Below are 17,242 nucleotides of genomic sequence, written 5' to 3' on the forward strand. Positions count from 1 at the left end.
CACTTTCTCATCTTGTACATCACTCTTTTATTATTTTTCATTTTCTCTCGAAATTTGTCTATACTATGTTGAATATATATTCGCTACATCTCGTCACAACAGTTTCATCTCTATACAACCGTTGCATTGTCCTATTTCTATTGCATTTTGCATTATCCAGCCTTTTCAGCATTCTAAACACTATTTTCCAATCAACTCTGCCAAATGCCGTTTCCAGTTCGACAAAGACAATATACGTATCTTTATCTTTCGTATCCTCTGTCGAAAATTATTTTGCATTTGCTTTGTACGTTTCTCTTCTTCTTCTGAATTCAAATTGGTCATCTGTAAGAATAAATTCTACCTTTCCATCGATTCTTCGTAGTACGATTACGATTAGTATTTTCAACCCACAAGCTAGTATGCTCAGGGTTCTATATTGCTCACATTTGATGGTCGGCGCTTTTTTGGGTAATGGTACAGTAACACATTTCTTAAAATCATCCAGAAGTTGTGCTACCTCATGCACCCCTCGCACAAAGCGAAAAAGCTGATTATATACTGTATTTGACAACCTGAGGCCTTGGTAAATTATACGGAACGTTATTAACATTAGGAACAGAATTTTCTTATATATTGTTTGCATTGAATAAATTAAGTAATACAGGGTACCTTTTGTGAGCCACTTCAGTCAGAAATGATTTTTCTTTGTATAATACATTCATTCAGTACCGAATTATCTTACAAAGAAGACGCAGGTTACCCTGAGCTGTGGTTCTTCTTGATTTTTCTTTCTTTCTTTTTTCCTGTAATTTAATATACACACTTTTGCAAATAAGTTCATGTGTTAATTGTGTTCTGTGGTAAAAGGCTGACAGTCATGGGCTCAATTTCGTGAAATGTTACAATCGATTTCATCATCATAATCATAAATTCTCATCTTCTTTGCTCTAAAGGTTATAAACGTCAAATGTAAAACTCAAATAAATACTTACGTAACACTGAAACACTGGAACCTCTGACTTTTGAAATAGGTTCTGTCGCTCTTGGATTTACGAAGTCTTCCCGCGAAAAACCTGAATCCAGCATCTCAATTACGTGATTCACTTTGCTGAACTCATCGCTTATAAACTAAATTAATCTTTTATAAATAATTTATTCATCAAACATTGTGAGAATGCGAAAGGGGCTGAGTAGTGACAAAGAAGGAAGTAACTACATACATCAATTTTTATTTACTTGTATTTATTTATTTCGAAGTTCAATATGCTTAGAACATCTTTTCCAAGAAGAATTAATTGACCTGGCCTACTTAAAATTGCTATTTGTACTTATAATGTCTAAGTTCTTTTAAAATTTCTGTATTTCACTATCTGTTTTACTAAATAGACAATAGTCATAAGGAGCAAAGTCTAATGAATACAGTATAGGCATAATGGCCATGCTTGAAACTACAAACCCTTTAAACCAACTATTGATTTACTATTCTAATATTGTTCATTAATAGGGATGGGCACGAGCGAGTTTTCATTGAAACTCGACTCGACTCGAAACAGACATCTTTGAGCTCGAGTCGAAAACTCCGCTCGAAAAATTTCCTCCAACTCGACTCGAAATTCGACTCGAATTTGACTCGAGTTTCGAGTCGAGTCGAGCCAAAACGAGCAAAATCGAGGCAAATGCTGTGTGTAGTTTCAAGTGCTTTCTTCAAGTATCCTACATAGACAATATAATTATTATCAATGATACTACTACGAATATAACATTATTATTATTATTATTATTATTATTATTATTATTATTATTATTATTATTATTATTATTATTATTATTATTATTATTATTATTACAAAAACATCGTCTATAAACATGAAAGATAGATGGTTTGTATCTGAATACTAAAAACTAGTTGACTGCTGACCTCGGTAGTCAAGAAGACTAGGATGCAAGGACATCGTTCACGAGGTTCTGAGTTTGAGTTCCAGAAGAGCAAGTATCCGGGCTCGAACCAAAAATCGTTAAAAGTTAGAGGGAGCCGGCCACACATGTTCGAAACTGCTTGGTCCGGGTTTAGGGTTCTCAACGTCTCGAGCGGCTCGGCTCACAGCTCATTCCCTATCGAGCTGAGCCCACAGCTCATCCCCAAACCGACATGAGCCGAAACAAACCGAGCTGATGGCTCACCCCAACCGAGCCGGCTCGAGACGATGGCTCACCTGAGCCGAGTCGGTGCCTCATCTCAACCAAGCCGGCTCAAGCTGTTCGCTCAGTTGAACCGAGCTAAGCCGGTTAACATCTCTACACGGGTTGGGCTTCTGCTTCGACTCAAAACTTTCACTGTGCAGGTCTCAGCCTTGGTGGTAAGAACTACAGTATATAGTTATGTTAGTGCCCACAACATTTGAGGCTGTCTCGTTATAAAAATTCATTGTCGTCTTGTTAATCAAGACAAGGCGAGATGCGAGCAGTGTCTCACCTCGTGAGCAGCACTAAAAATATTCCACATTACTTTCAACATTTCTCACAGCTTTCGCTTTCCACTCTAATCAGGCAATGATTTCAAAACGAGTTAAAACGAGCTAAACAATCGAGCCATTTTTCAAACTCGACTCGACTCGAAACTCGACCTCAAAATAGTGATTCGGCTCGGAACTCGACTCGAGAAAATTACCTTTGACTCGACTCGAATTCGCTTCGAGTTTCGAGTCGAGTCGAGTTTTAGCTTGACTCGTGCCCATCCCTATTCATTAACAAATAAATTTATCTTTCATCTGTTTTTCTTTCAACGCTTCTTAATTTTCCCCAGTACGTTTCAGTTATAACCCTCATTAGTTCTTTGACCCTTCCGATGATAGTTTATATTTGGTAACAAAATACTGTCCTTACTTCACAGTTAAGTAATAAATATTCTAACATAATAAGAAAGCAAGCAATTGTTAAATTTTGTGTTTACATGTACAGTATATATTTGTATAGTTTGAATTAAGAATATATTCCTATGGTTTCTATTTGTTTCTTATTACAAAAGTAATTAGTATTCTCAATATTTCGCGCGATAAATCTATTTCTTTTCAAATTTTCAGATTACTAAGGGTATGCAGAATTGATTTTAGGATACGTAGCTTTGATTAAATGGGATGGTTGGATCAGTGGGTGGGTGGGGGTTAGTCTACCATCAATCTTCAGACTGCTTCAATGGGTCAAAAGTGAAGATTGATGGTGGCTGGATTGACAGACAGGGGAACAGGCAGTGGAAGGAGGGCGTTTGGGCCGCTGGGCAGACGGTCGGATGTAGTTACGTCTTTTTTTTTTTAAATCTGCGCTTTACATATTGATCTTTTTTTTTTCTTGGGTGGCGTTGGATTGGGTGCGTGGGATGTCTTACAGAGGCAATGCCACTAAAGTCTAGAGACATCCCAATTAAGAGGCAGATTGGTATTACTCTGACACACACACATCTACACTTAAACATATACACTTACGACACCACTTCCAAACACGCATACACATGTACATACGTATAAATATATTAAACTACACGTACCTCATCTTTACCAATAACACCCCCACCCCCATATATATACATATATATTAGAGTAGTCCTTATTTTTAAACTTTTTGAGTTTCATTTAGTCTCACCCTCTAAACTGGTTCCATACCAGACCAAAGTAACCCATTAAAAAAAATTAACTCATTTGAATAATACACAGCAAAAATGATGGTGTTTAACAACTCAATTTGTATATCACTGTAAGGTGTTATGTCAACACCAACACCATCGCCTCCGTACAGCATCATAAATATTTAAGAACTAACAGTGAGAGTGTGCATTAGTTATTATTTTTGCATTACGCGGAATATTTGACATTTATACCAATAAACGAACACCGTATGATATTTCCTGCGAATAAGTAGTACAGTAAATATCATACGTTTTTCGTTTATTGCCATAAATATTAAATATATCCCATAACGCTTCGCATAAAGCAAAATTAACAACTAATACACACTCTCACAGATCTTAGTTCTTGGACATTTATGGTACCGTAGAAAGCCGATAGTGTTGGTGTTGAAATAACACCTTAACAGTGGTAGACAAATTGAGTCGTTTTAACACCATCATTTTTTGCAGTGTACTATATGGTGCCCCAAGCAACCTTGAGTTTCGAATGCATTTACTATATACAATATGAAGGAAAAGTACCTAAAGACAATTGTAAGTTGGTAAACAGATATTGTGACGACATAAACGTGTAATTTGCATGTATCCATGAACTACAAGATGAGCGAAAGAATAAAATCATTGGTTTATCAGGATACCGCATGGCATCCAAATTCGCTTGGCTGTGGCAGTTCCCGTGGTTCTTTTCTTCTAATTAGATGCTAGTATTTCTAAATACCAAGCGATAGAGAAGACGTGGTTAACTACTTATTCGTAATATTTATTCAGTTTATGTGCAAGCATGTCATTCAACAATTTACTTGTGAGGTAACAACAACAGCTTCTTATTACATGCAGCTGAATATCCTAACAATTGGATAAAACTCTATTATAACTTCTAATATGGGTAAGGAATTCCATTAATACAATAGCAAACATTGGTCATCCCATATTTGAAACTCCATGTACTAAGTTTATATAACATTCATGTGTACTTAAAGTGGGACATACATTTCATCAAATTCCTTACGTCTACCTACGGTATTCATATGCTATGGTACTTATATATACTCTAGTTTTCCTAAGATAAAACCAGTATCACTTACTTGTACAAAACAGTTCATAAAAGATGTGCATAAACAATGTGTTCATAAAAAAAGAGCCTACATTAACGTCAGTGATTATATAGGCTCTTTTTTACTATCTCTTCTAAATAGATGTTAAATATTGTTGGCGAGAGACAGCATCCCTGTCGAACGCCAATTCACATTACACTCTCCTCTATCTTCCTCTGTTCTAACACGTACTTGTTGATTCATATATAAGTTTCTCATGAGTATTAGATATTTCTATTGCAGCCCAATCTTCTTCAGAACTTCCAACAACAATTCCCAATTCATGCGGTCAATCTTTTCTAGATAAATGAATATACCACACACACTTCATTCCCTTTCTCTATAAATCTTTCACCGATCATCCATAATAATCCAATGCATCTCTTGTGCTTTTACCTCTCCTGAACCCGAACTGCTCCTCCCCAACTTTTTTCTTTTGTTCTCCCATACAGCTTTCTGTTCAGAATTCAAAGCAACATTTTTGCTGCGTGATATATGAGACTAATAGTTCTACAGTATAATCCTCACAACTCTTTGGGTTCTATTTCTTGGCCATCGGTATTATGATCGTCATCAGGAAGTCTTTTGGCCACTCTCCTGTTTCATATATTTCATTGCAGAACAATTCTTTCTTGCACTTGTTACCATATTCTTAATGAATGCGATTGGTATATTATATATCCTGGTGTCCTTTCCATTCCTAATCTCGGATATTGGTTTTTCAAACTCATCCCGGAGAATACTAAACCCTTTATCATCTTATCTAAAACAACAAAATTATTCAGCCACCAGAATCAGCTTTAACTTTACTAATCTTCAATCAACAAATTTATGGGGTAGAGACACATCTGAAACTGTTAAAACATTAACAAACTAATTTTTAGATCAACTAGATTCATTTTCCTTTTCCGATCTAGATTTTTTGACATTTTCTTTTCTTCTTTTAAACTAAGTACTTTGAAACAATTGTCCGAAGTTATTATTATTACAAGCTTTAGTACAACTAAATATGGGATTTACATGTCCATGCATGATGTAAATTCACAAATACATGATTGAATTATTAAGAGAAGCAATAGCAAAATTACACAAAACAACATTAAACTTCATAATTGTATAACCCGTCTTAAGAAACAAATAATCGATACATGGTAAATATCTAGGAGTTGACATAATATCAAAGATGACAAAGCATATATTAATAAATAGGACAAAATGTTAACTAACTTAACACACTTTCTGTAACGAAGTAATGAAATGGTCCGTATCAATATTGTTAAGACAATACTTATTAAATGATTAGGGATATCTCTGAAATAACAGGACGTAAGTTTGTGGTGAAAAGCTATCCCAAAACGGTATGCCCCACGACTCCCTTTCTATTATAATATTTTGAACTGAATCTAAGATGATGGACTTCAAAATGGTTGCCATGAAGCCATGATGGTACTATAGAGATATATGCGGTTCTATATTACCCTTGCTAATACATGATGTCACCTCCCTAATCGTCCCAAGCTTACAAAGTACCTTTATCTCATATTGTATACTGTAAGTGCATTCGAACCTTGAGGTCCCTTGGGGCATCATTTAATATTATTCTATTGAGCTAATTTTTTTGTGGATTACTTTAGTCTGCTGTGGTACCATCTTATGGGGTGAGACTCAAAAAAATTCGGAAGTCGAAAGATAGGGACCACCCTAATATATACACTACACACACACACATACATATATATGGTTGCGTGATAGAGCCCTTACCTGTGTTGCATGGAGTCCCTGGTTCGATCCCAGCTCACACCGTGTGGAACTTTGTGGTAGACCAACGCCGTGTTCGTGGGTTTTCTCGGGGTTCTTCCGTTTCCTCCCACTTTGTTCATCCCACTATTTCATTCATTTCTCATAATCACCGTCTCCTTTAGCCTAACCGGCGTAACCGTGGGATGTAAAACTCAAAGATTTCATTTCATTTTTCGTTTCCTCCCATTTTTCATTCCACCAAATCTTCCATCATCATTCACTTGCATTAATCATATTCTCCCTTAGCCTAAAATGCATAATCGTGGGACGTTAAACTGAAATTTCTACAGTAAGTCTACTCGTGTTAGACATTTACGGTTTATATTTTTTGTTAGTTTTTTTTTCTTTTTTTGGTTTAATGTCTCACTTTATGCGCCGAGGCTAGGGGAGATGATGTTGATAAGATGGATGATAATGGTGAAATGACGAAAGTGAGAGGAAACGAAAGAACTCTGAGAAAACCTACGCACATGGTGTTTGTCCACCACGAAGTTAATTTGGCGGGATTTGGAATTAAACTAGGGATTCTACACACCAAAGGTTAGCGCTTTACAATCAAGCCACTTTTTTTTTTTTTTTTTTTTTTTTTTACATGAATATATTACACTATTTCCAAATACGCGCACTCTAGTTCTTCAGTTCGGCAAGTAAGAGGTAATACTCAAGCTAACCAGAATTGCAATATAATACGCACGCGTTTTTTAGTTACGGAACGCATGCCACTAGCGAAGTGGCATCATCTGTGTGGAGTTGCAATTGTTTATCCTTGGTGCTGCTTTGTATGTTTTTCTGCTTATAACATCCAATGATTATTGTGATGTATGACTACGATGAGTGAAGGGAGTGTCTGAAATTTTATCCTTTGTTGGAAAATCCCGCAGCCGAGAGCGTTGTTATTCAGCTATTAAGCATAATTCTTTGAATAAATCACAAGTTTAGAAGTGTTTTCCGGGTCGAAAATGGACATTTCAATTAAAGACTTGCCACGACCTCACCTATTTCTTCGTTTCTGTTCTTATCCAATGTGGTAACACTACACATCCATCTGAGCATTTTTATTTCGGCTACACCTAGTTTCTTCTCTTGTGCCTTCTTCATTCCCCTAAGTCTCTGCTCCGTACAGCATTGCAAATCTCACTACGGCTTTCTTTCATTTTACACTTATTCTTTTAACACAAAGAAACATGAGTCTTCTATTTCACCTCTCTTCCCCCATTTAATTGCCCATTCTCATTTACCATGGAACCTAGGTAATTAAATATATTTACTTCCTGTATATCTTGAGCTCTCATTTGTATGGTTTCCTCTCCATTTCCTCCGAAGCTGATATATTTCTTCCTACTGATTTTTAATCGTCTATCCTACAAAACATTTTCCATCTTTCTACGACAATGTTACTTGCAAACGGTGACGCATTTGTAATACCTTCAGATAGGACATCCATAGCTAGGTTCAATATTTACGGACTCAAACGTTTCTCCTGAACATTCTTTGCTGAACACATAACGCCATTTAGCGAGTGAAACACACGCGAATCGTTTTTGTATCACCAGCAATTCGTTTCTGGTTCGTCTCCATGTTTCTAAATACCATAGTTTTTGTGCAATATGTTCTGTCTCATTATTTATTGACTACTTCTTTCTGTCAATAATAATAATGTCGGATACTTTTTAAAGAAACCACATATTAAATTGACATTTTGCCATTTTTGAAAGGGAAATACCATCCTAAAGTTGTGATTTATACAAAGCATTATTCTAAAGTATTTATCGAGGCATAACTATGATCTCGACCGAAGTATTTCCCAACAAAAACAATTTCAGATATCCTCTTATTCTTTGTGGTTACACATCACAATAATTACAGGAGACCACGAGTATGAAAACACACAATGCAGCACCAAGAAGGAACCACTTTACAGAGTGACGCCCCTCATAACATTGGCGCGGGAATCGCAAGCTAGAATGTCTAGCGGCACATTCCGTAACTACAAAACGTATCCATATTGTGTTGTAATTCCGGTTTTTATTGTGTACCGTCTCCTAATGCTGATAGTTATATGAACAATTACACTGTCACACGACACCATACCTTACCTGTCTCTCCATATGTTATGTATGTTTCTTCATAGCTTATGGCATTTTTATCAGCGCCCTAACACTTGGTCCGATGCCTACATTTTCATCTGACCCGATGTCCTATGGCCCAGATGTCTCTCCTGAAATTTTCGTGCTCCTTTGTCTGTCTTCCCCCTATCTAGCCATTCTTTCAGCCACCCCATTGAAGCTGGTGGATGAAAAGTCTTAAGTTGGACTGAATACTGGAAAGTACTCAAGATGGAATGTTCCCTTCTACCAAGAAGTTCTGCTAGAAGATATTCAAGATTTGTAATTTAATGTTCACTGATTGAAGCTAATGAAATACTGAAATGAAGAATAGACGAGAGGGAAGAGTCAAGTGTCACTGAAAGAAGAGTTGTATCGTCAATAGAATCAGCATGTTGAAGTTGGATATATATATACTATTTTCTTGTCAAGAACATAAACTGTGCTCATATAAACGCTTTGTGTTTTATAAATAAATGTAAATCTTTGCCTTCAATTCAATGGGTTTCTTTTAATTTCGTCAGTAGGTTTCTTAAATGTATGTTTTTTTTATCAAATGCGTCTTAACGATGTTGAATACCTGCGCCATCTTTATTTTTAGTCCATTGATATATTTGTGGAATTATCATCTTTGAAATGAACAGGAGTTTTAGCAGTTTTACTTTATTGCTTCTTCAAATCTATTTGAATGTGTCTTTTGAACATTATATTCTGTAATTTATGATTTAAATAGTTAATAACCAAATTCAATTTGAATAATATTATAACGTAAATACAGTTTGAAAAAGCCAACTACACTTGAAGAAGAAATCGGTAAAATCCCATCCTTTAAAATTTCAGTTTATTTGAAAAAAAAATAAAAAAATAATTCCCGAATACGAATCCAGTAAATCAAGAAACTAAAGAACAAGCAATAAGAAGATGTTCAACATGGTTGACAACGGCCTATTCAGTGGCTTTTACAGAGGATGAAGAATGGCATTTAGCTGAAATCTCACATTTACACAAGTGTCAGCAAAAAACGATATTCATGAACTTCTTAAGAATCCAGAAGACTTACAAATTTATCATCACTATAATCTCTTACTATCTATGTTTAATATCTTACGTCTAAAAGAAAAGTAGAAAAAAGTGACGGTTTTATTTTTAAGTTTTAAATTACAATATAATCACTACCATTAATTGGAGTGACTCTTTTTCATTTTTCGTCTAGAAAGTTCTATGACTAAACAAAGTATAATACGTAATAAAAATGATTTATTATTTTCGTATTCCAAGAATGAGGCCCTTTTTAAATATCGTAAAATGGGGTTACTTTGCATCAGATTTAAGGAATTTTAAAGAAAATCTCATGTAACTTACAAAACTGATTTAGAATGATTTAGAACATTGTATTTCAAACATATAATAGATATTTATATAAGGAAAACATTCATGCAAGTGCATTAGTAACACACGAACACAATGTTTCCGTGCAATGTTTCCCCTTCAGTATTTATACATTTCACTTTCTACACAAAACTGCATGCGGTCTAGAAATATTGATATTAGAATGATGGTACCGGTATCACTACTTTGTATGAATTATCGATATTTGTAAACAAAATTGTGTATTTTCTGGTACCAGCACAGGAACCACATTCTGATAGTTTAGCATATGTTCCCCAAAACTGCCAATTCAGGAATTAAAAAAAAAAAAAAAAAAAAACGAACTGATTTGCCGTGGTTTTCAAGAATATCATTTCAAACATAATCAGTGGAATATTTACGGAGTTTGGGGCTTTCAGGCTGAAGCCCACCCACATTGCATGACTTATTTTTAAAAAAAAAACTAATGTTAGTCATTCCTATGCGTATAAACTTCAAGTCCCCCCCCACAAAAAACTCTAATGATTTTTAAAAAGTGAGTTTTTTATGTGAAGCACCTGTCAAACTATTTTTCTGGGTCCGCCACTGTTCGTAATTTATTTTCCAACAAAAAATCCATTTCGGCATCTACCAAAATACCTAAAATTAGAAGGCAGGAGATACCAGCAGTAATTTCCTTTGGGCCGGTGCAAAATAACCCCGATTAGAGGCTGAAAGCGCCTTCTCCCAATTTTATTACTTTTTTCTGATTTTAAAACGTTTTACATTTATATTTCAATTATTACTTCCAAGTCCCATTATACACAGTAGTATTCTACGAAACTGACTTAACTTTGACGGAAATTTTTGTAGGTGATATTTTTCAAATTTTGTCGGCTTTTACAGTGACTGCTTTCCATACTTCTACAGCAACAAACCCTCCGGGTAATTAGAACTGAAGTTATCCGCCACTTCCTTTAATATACATTAATCTTATCACCTCCTACATTAAGCGTATCACTTAATTTCTGTCATAGGACTCTCAACAAACTAGGGAAAATTTGATAAGAAAAGGGAAAATTTTGTGTCAGTCCTGGGAAATTTTCTTAAGAAAGCCTACGAACACTGGGTGGAAGTTGAAACTTTCTCTTTACAGTTCATAGTTTTACCGACAGAGGACTGTTAAACTCTTTTCATATTTTGTGCAAAGTTACCCCTGATGTGTAAAGTAACCCTGTCTTACCGTAATCGAAATGTGGACGAATGACGTACTGGCAATTAGTCGAGATTGTACTCGTGCCCACTTCCTGTTTTACAACGTAAACAAATATGAAATCTATTAGGTCGTGCACGTTGCAATGTGTATTACCTATGAAACGAGTTCGTGCGTTTGTTTCGTAGAGTCGTTGTGGTGTGTTTAAATGCTGTCATTGGTTGAAAGTTGATGGGTGGGGAGGTGTGTGTGTTTTCTGCTTTACTTTACAGGGTGGCCACAACGAGCACTAAAACTCACTAGATTATTTGATATTATGTTACAATATTATTGGAGCGATTGTTGTAATTGTGAAAGTTGGTCAAAAAAAATGCAGAACTCCCTAGAAGGTCTCTGAGGCGGCTTTTACGAGGAATAGGAAAATCTTTTATCATCTTGTCATCGGGCTGAGAAACGTCTGAAGTTCCAAAAATACAGAGTCAAGTGCTATGCCCGTTGGATTTCCAAAGGCAAATAAATTATTCGCAGTTGTTCAACAAATTCATGCAGAACAATATGGTCAACAAACTGCATAAACATTTTCCAGGGATGAGACCTGATCCCATTTTTGTGGATAGTCAGAATACAAGAATGAGCAACAGAAAACCCTTGCCCAGTACATGAGGTCCCACTTCATTCTGAGAAGATGAGAGTATGCCGAACAATTTCAAAGAGAAGAATTGTAGATACACTTTATTTTCTTCATGACTGTTGATTCAGAAAGTAAGTAGTGGCAGGCCATCTTTTCGCCCGCATAAACACTCATGAGTGTAGAGATTTTGACATTGTAGCAGTTCCTAATGACTAGAGCAACCCACGTTATGTTTTATTTCTTCTGTAATTATGCTTTATTTTTTCCAAATTATGCTTTATTGTTAATTTCAGTCATTTTATATTAATCGTGTATAATGTAAAATATTTACTATACATTAAATATTCTAAATATCTTGATCTATTTATTAATATTTTATGCAACCAGTTTCTTTCATAATTAATGAAATTTCTACTTAATGCATTGTAAAGAGAGATGCTTTACTCGAGTAAGTTTTTGTTTCACTTGTGTGCGCTTAGAGGTGCATATATACAGAAAGGGAAAGTAAAAGATATCACCAAAAATACAGGAATTGCTCAAGCTCAAGAGGTACACATAACAATATAGTGGAATTCTTGTGTACCAGTGTTGCCACAGTCCTAGCTCTGAAGTGGGCTGAAAAATAGTACCAAATGGAAATGAAAAGGGCTGAATTTTATACCAGTGTAATACACGGCTCTATAACACGAAACTGAAAGAGGTAATGTTCTAAAACAACCCCCTCTTTTAAGAGCACAAATCAGCGTGTCGATATAAATCTATAAAACGCAGAAATGTTCGGATATCTTTATATTCGTCAATATGGCGTCACTAATAAACAACTTAGCCCTCTAAGCCGGCAATTATGTCAATGTATTTTTCGTGTTATTATCTTTTGCTGTAGAATCTTTGCAATAACATAAATTATAGACTTACTTGACACACCCTGGTCTTCTTCAGAATATTCAACACTTGATTCAACGTGTTTGTGTGGTTCTATTTCTTTTTAAGGTTTGAAGATAATATTTCCACCACACCGCTTCCTTCTCTCCTTCATGCGTGGCGCGCATGCGCCCATCTAGCGTCATTTGTATCCCAGTATAGTTCGAATTACGAATTTTCTACACAAAGTTCCTGAGTGTTAAGCGGTGCAACGCCACAGGATACAAGTTTAACAGCATTTTTTAAGAGTCCAACACATAGTATAAGTAACGTGAGATGCAGGAGAAATCTTACCTACACTTTAGAAAATGTGACAAGTATTTGTTAAATGGTGCTGAATTGAGTAGAATCGTACCAATTTTTTCACAAAAGGGGCTGAAAATGCCAGCGTGGTACCAACGGGCCGATGAATGACAAAAAGGGCTGAATTTGGTACAATTGTACCAAGTGTGGCAACACTGTTGTGTACTGTTCATTGTTGGCGGAAAGTTTTCTTCATTTCCTCTTTTCTCCACATCAAAGAATTACACTGAAATGTTTACAGAAATAAAAATTAGCTTTTCACTGTTGCAGTGTTATGTTTCAATGATTTTGCTTTGTAAATATTGGTTTTTAAAATATTAATATAGTATTTGATATTTTATTAGTATAGTAGCAGTTAAACAGGATTTTCCAAGAATTGTGCTATATATTTTAGATTATGTTTATTTTCTAAAATTATGCTTTATTATGCTTTTAAAATTAGTTTCTTCTGGACCCTTCAAAAACCACAACCATGTTCAAGGTACCAAGCATATGTCTAAATTGCTATTATGCTTTCTATGCTTTTATGCTTTTGGGTTGCTCTACTAATAACATAATCTGTGGAGATTGTTGATTTTTGACAGTTCTTAATGATATGTTGTACTTACATTTCACGGGCAGTCGACAGTTTGAATAATTGATACACCTTCCTCCGGATATTAATGATCTTGTAAATGACACACAAGAAATACGATAATATATGCAGCTATGAATTACTAAGATTACGGAGGTTGTGTAGGGAAAGATAATATGACGTATAATAAATGATTTCCGGTTGAAGAAATGCTAATTTGACAAGCAGGATAAAAAACAGACCTTTAGAAAATGAAATATGCAGATCACACACGTATAAGAAAGTAATATATTCTTTGTTTCATTTATGTGCATGACATTTAACACGGCAGTGGATGTTGGTCGTTGGAAGGTTAAGGAATATTCTGGAATTTTAGTCGGAATGGAGGGAAGAAAATTCTGGAAATTTGCAGATTGCTCTCAAGGTTATTATAGTTATATAAGTAACGACTCATTTGTATGATCCGTACAACGTATACGAGATAAGAAGCGCAAGTATAGTGTTGGAAGAAGAAAATCGACATATAGAAGGCACTTGAAGAGGAAATTATTGGTAGGTACTAACTTTGTAGTATTTCCATTTTTGTTTCATACTTGTTCATTTTTCTTTTTTATATGGGAAGTGATATTATAAACGAAATACTATAATTGTCGGGAGTATAAGGGAATGGAAGTGTTTCCTTTTACCGGGAATTGATTGCAGATTTTCCGACATTAAAAACCATATTATTCGGTGTTATATAGAATTATAAATTAACTATGGTATAGAGTAATGTAATATGTAGGCTACAGATATTCTAGATTATTCATTGCACCGGGACTCGAGCGAGGATTCTCCCACTTGGAAAACTATACGGTAAACTTTTTGCTAGCAGTTCGAACTTGTTACTTATATGTAATTATAAATAGCCAATAATCAATGGTCAATAAATGGTCAATACTGTGTAAGAACAATTTTATATTGAACAAGAATTCAGCAGACACACCAGAAATCGAACGGGAGACTTACGGAGAAATTTTGTGCACTAAACATTTTTACTTAGCACTTTGTTCTTTATATGTAGCTATAAATTGTGTAAGATGTATAACAGGAATTTTTAAAGTATATGTTAAGAAGGAAGTTATATTGGACAGGGAGCCATGACGCTACCGGGAATTGAAGCAGAGATGTTTTACGTGGAAAACTGTACGCCAATCCTTTTTATGCTCGCACTGTGCACTTTTCAGTTATGTGTAATTTGTAATGGTATAAAAGTTCCTGTGTAATAACTATCTTATATTTGACAGTAAGTTAGGAGACTCAGCGGGACTCGAACCAGGCTTCTCCCACGTGGAGAACAGTATGCTAAATCTTTTGCTTGCACTGTGGAGTTTTCAATTATAAATGTTATAAACTTTACAGTGTATGAACAAACTTGTATTGAACAGGGAGTTAACAGGTTTACCGGGAAACGAAGCAGGGCTCTCCCACGTAGAAAACCTCACGATAAACATTTTGCTTAGCAAGTTTGTTACTTATATGTAGTTAGAAATTGTGTAAGACTTATAACTGGTATATATAAATTATATGTTAAGAACAAACGTATACTGGATAGGGAGTCATGACACTGCCAGGATTGAACCAGAGGTTTTCCACCTGGAGAACCGTACACTAAACATTTTGCTTGCACTGTGGACTTTTCAATTACAGATGTTATAAACTTTACTGTGTAAATACAAATTTATATTGAACAGGAAGTCAGCAGAATCCGCACCGGGAATCGAATTTCTGTGTCCCATATGCAAAGCCAACATGGTTGGGAACGTTAATGCTACTTTGAATATTATATTTTATGTTTTTATAATTTGAAGTCATAGTATGGTAAGTAACTAATTGTACTTTTTTCTTTTTCGTTCTTTTAGGTGCTGAAGCAGATACAAACTGATATAATCAGTAAAAGCAGTGGACAAAGAACCTATTTTCGTGAGTTATTTGCTGTTGAAATATAGAGGTGCTTTTAGGGTATATGAGTTATTGATTGGTTTAAAAACATGGATTCACTGAAAGTTTTGGATCTTAGTGCAAGAGATGACGGTGATTTTACAGAATCGTCACCTTTGCAGGGGACAGTTTTCATCCCATCCGGTAGTGAGCCCAGAACCTCATTATACTATTATACATTTATGTATTTTATTATAAAGGAATATAAGTTCATGGAGTATATTTGGAAAATAATACAACATAGGTGATGATATATTAACAAATTTTTCTTGGGAAAGATTTATTTTCTATCACCTTGAAACATATTACTAAACAGGAAATTCGAATAAAATATTATTTGATTGTAATATAAGACGGAGAATACATAGTACACTTTATTAAATGTAAGGAAAAATGTGTTTCTCACATGCGCAGATGCTTCTGTTGTAGGTATATAAATAGGTGTATCATTCTTGAAAAAATAATGTATTTGATTTGTTTTTGTTGAAGAGCAGAAAAATGAATAGCAGGGAGATTGCGTATGTTTCACCTAGAGAAAAAGAAATTCAACGTGGAAACAAAAAACCTATAGTCTTAATTCACCCGTCTGACCCCCATTTGTCAGATGAATTACATGATAAAGTGAGAATCATATATTCATCACAAGAAATAGAAGTGTATTATTTGAGACAGTATGATAGATATAATGATGAAATACTCCCGGAAAGTGATGATGACTGTTTTAAATATTAACTGTTTTCAAGTGGAAGCTAATGAATGCGAATGTACTAGTGAAAGTATTAGTAATACCTGTATTATGCAATTATTTGAAGAGTACACACCAAATTCCGTATTATTTTGTGAAGCATGTTCTGAACATAATGAAAATGAAAAAGAACACGTGTTTTCTGCAGTATGATTACGAATTATTATAGAAGGTGTGGACGATCGTAATTAAACGTGAAATGAGAGAGAAAATCTATTAATTCTATTTAAAGAAGCATTTTAAGGGTTTTAATATTAAGAACACTTATGCTCTGGAGAAAAATTTAATCTGGTATATGAGTACATTACAGAGTGTGATTGTTATATCAAAGAATTAGTAGAAATTTTTTGGAGAGAGATAAACAATTATTTAATGCTGTAAATGAACAGTGAGACACTGTAGCATATGCATTCGATTGTGTATGAATAGAAAAACATTTTGTTCTCATATATTTGGGCTAAAACTGATGTAAGTTGTGAAAATACAAAGGGTTACAGAGAATTAAACTGTCAACTGTAAATATTATTTTATAAATGGAATAATCCGTAGTATTGTTAAATTAAGAATTCAACAGGTTACAAACACTTGAACTAATACCTGTAAATAGCTAAAATACTGAATTACTGGCAACTGAATTGTCAGTGAGAATAATGTATTGTTCTCTTTTGAAAGAAATATATTGATATTAGGAAATATAATCTTAGTTGTTTGTACGCTATATGAAGGAACTGGTGTTTAAGAAGCAATCAATTAGAAGACAAAATTGTTTTCGTAGAATGTAGTAGGAAACTGAAAATATATAAGACCTTTTTAGATTTTCTACAGACATTACCAACGTATGAGAATGATTAACTGTTTGTCCATTGAA

This window comes from Thermobia domestica, chromosome 3 (assembly GCF_964235325.1).
Source record: "Thermobia domestica chromosome 3, izTheDome1.hap1.1, whole genome shotgun sequence".
NCBI lineage: Eukaryota > Metazoa > Arthropoda > Insecta > Zygentoma > Lepismatidae > Thermobia > Thermobia domestica.